Here is a 3,410-nt window from a genome sequence, read left to right on the forward strand (position 1 = left end):
GCTGGCTTTGGTGCCTTGGACATGAGCTAGGAACTTAAGATTCTGCATGAAAGGAGGACTAGCAAGAGAGTTGCATGGGAGAATGTGAAAAGTGTTCATATGTAGTAAAAACATGAGAAATCCTGTCCGTTTTCGTCATTTGTTATCGAATCGACTTAAAGCCAGATCGTCACATTGGCCGCTCTTCTCTCTGAAACGGTTGTACTTATCGTCCGCAATGCTATGTCGCGTGCTGCGGTTTGCGGAGACACTAAAAGCACCATAGTAGAACACAGATGAAGCTTCTAAGTTGATGTAATAGCCATTAAGTAGTAGTACAATTCAAGATTTAGGTATCGATTATTGACTTTTTAGCTGGCTTTGGTGCCTTGGCCATGAGCTAGGACCTTAAGATTCTGCATGAAAGGAGGACTAGCAGCCGAGTTGCACGGGAGAATGAGAAAAGTGTTCATATGTAGTAAAAAAATGAGAAATGTGTTTGTTTTCGTAATTTGTTATCGAATCGACTTAAATCCAGATCGTCACATTGGCCGCTCTTCTTTCTGAAACGGTTGTCCTTATCATCCGCAAGGCTATGTCGCGTGCTGCGGTATGCGGAGACACTAAAAGCACCATAGTAGAACACATATGAAGCTTCTAAGTTGATGTAATAGCCAGTAAGAAGTAGTAAAATTGAAGTTTTAGCTATCGATTATTGAACTTTTACCCTTTTTTGGTGCTTTGGACATGACCTAGGAACTTAAGATTCTGCATGAACGGAGGACTAGCAGCCGAGTTGCACGGGAGAATGAGAAAAGTGTTCAAATGTAGTAAAAACATGAGAAATCCTGTAAGTTTTCGTCATTTGTTATCGAATCGACTTAAAGCCAGATCGTCACATTGGCCGCTCTTCTCTCTGAAACGGTTGTACTTATCGTCCGCAAAGCTATGTCGCGTGCTGCGGTTTGCGGAGACACTAAAAGCACCATAGTAGAACACAGATGAAGCTTCTAATTTGAAGTAATAGCCATTAAGAAGTAGTACAATTCAAGTTTTAGGTATCGATTATTGACTTTTTAGCTGGCTTTGGTGCCTTGGACATGAGCTAGGCCCTTAAGATTCTGCATGAAAGGAGGACTAGCAGCCGAGTTGCACGGGAGAATGAGAAAAGTGTTCATATGTAGTAAAAACATGAGAAATCCTGTCCGTTTTCGTCATTTGTTATCGAATCGACTTAAAGCCAGATCGTCACATTGGCCGCTCTTCTCTCTGAAACGGTTGTACTTATCGTCCGCAAAGCTATGTCGCGTGCTGCGGTTTGCGGAGACACTAAAAGCACCATAGTAGAACACAGATGAAGCTTCTAATTTGAAGTAATAGCCATTAAGAAGTAGTACAATTCAAGTTTTAGGTATCGATTATTGACTTTTTAGGTGGCTTTGGTGCCTTGGACATGAGCTAGGACCTTAAGATTCTGCATGAAAGGAGGACTAGCAGCCGAGTTGCACGGGAGAATGTGAAAAGTGTTCATATGTAGTAAAAACAAGAGAAATCCTCTCCGTTTTCGTCATTTGTTATCGAATCGACTTAAAGCCAGATCGTCACATTGGCCGCTCTTCTCTCTGAAACGGTTGTACTTATCGTCCGCAAAGCTATGTCGCGTGCTGCGGTTTGCGGAGACACTAAAAGCACCATAGTAGAACACAGATGAAGCTTCTAATTTAAAGTAATAGCCTTTAAGAAGTAGTACAATTCAAGTTTTAGGTATCGATTATTGACTTTTTTGCTGGCTTTGGTGCCTTGGACATGAGCTAGGACCTTAAGATTCTGCATGAAAGGAGGACTAGCAGCCGAGTTGCACGGGAGAATGAGAAAAGTGTTCATATGTAGTAAAAACCTGAGAAATCTGTCCGTTTTCGTAATTTGTTATCGAATCGACTTAAAGCCAGATCGTCACATTGGCCGCTCTTCTCCTGAAACGGTTGTACTTATCGTCCGCAAACCTATGTCGCGTGCTGCGATGTACGGAGACACTAAAAGCACCATAGTAGAACACAGATGAAGCTTTTAAGTTGATGTAATAGCCAGTAAGAAGTAGTAAAATTGAAGTTTTAGCTATCGATTATTGACTTTTTACCCTTTTTTGGTGCCTTGGACATGAGCTAGGAACTTAAGATTCTGCATGAACGGAGGACTAGCAGCCGCGCTGCACGGGAGAATGTGAAAAGTGTTCATGTGTAGTAAAAACCTGAGAAATCCGTCCGTGTTCGTCATTTGATATCGAATCGACTTAAAGCCCGATCGTCTATTTGGCTACTGTTCTGTCTGAAACGGTTACATTTATCGTCTACAAACCTAAGTCGCGTGCTGCGGTATGCGGAGACACTAAACGCACCATAGCAGAACACAGATGAAGCATCTAAGTTGATGTAATAGCTAGTAAAAAATAGTACAATTCAAGTTTTAGGTATCGATTATTGACTTTTTAGCTGGCTTTGGTACCTTGGACATGAGCTAAGAACTTAAGATTCTTCATGAAAGGAGGACTAGCAGCCGCGTTTCACGGGAGAATGTGAAAAGTGTTCATATGTAGTAAAAACCTGAGAAATCCGTCCGTTTTCGTCATTTGTTATCGAATCGACTTAAAGCCAGATCGTCACATTGGCCGCTCTTCTCTCAGAAACGGTTGTACTTATCGTCCGCAAAGCTATGTCGCGTGCTGCGTTATGCGGAGACACTAAAAGCACCATAGTAGAACACAGATGAAGTTTCTAAGTTGATGTAATAGCCAGTAAGAAGTAGTAAAATTCAAGTTTCAGGTATCGATTATTGACCTTTTAGCTGGCTTTGGTGCCTTAGACATGAGATAGGACCTTAAGATTCTGCATTAAAGGAGGACTAGCAGCCGAGTTGCACGGGAGAATGTGAAAGGTGTTCATATGTAGTAAAAACCTGAGAAATCCGTCCGTTTTCGTCATTTGTTATCGAATCGACTTAAAGCCAGATCGTCACATTTGCCGCTCTTCTCTCTGAAACGATTGTACTTATCGTCTGCAAAGCTATGACACGTGCTGCGGTATGCGGAGACATTAAAAGCACCATAGTAGAACACAGATGAAGCATCTAAGTTGATGTAATAGCCATTAAGTAGTAGTACAATTCAAGTTATAGGTATCGATTATTGACTTTTTAGCTGGCTTTGGTGCTTTGGACATGAGCTAGGAACTTAAGTTTCTTCATGAAAGGAGGACTAGCAGCCGAGTTGCACGGGAGAATGTGAAAAGTGTTCATATGTAGTACAAACCTGAGAAATCCGTCCGTTTTCGTCATTAGTTATCAAATCAACTTAAAGCCAGATCGTCACATTGGCCACTCTTCTCTCTGAAACGGTTTTACTTATCGTCTGCAAAGCTATGTCGCGTGCTGCGGTA

Source organism: Schistocerca gregaria, unplaced genomic scaffold, assembly GCF_023897955.1.
Source record: "Schistocerca gregaria isolate iqSchGreg1 unplaced genomic scaffold, iqSchGreg1.2 ptg000265l, whole genome shotgun sequence".
Lineage (NCBI taxonomy): Eukaryota > Metazoa > Arthropoda > Insecta > Orthoptera > Acrididae > Schistocerca > Schistocerca gregaria.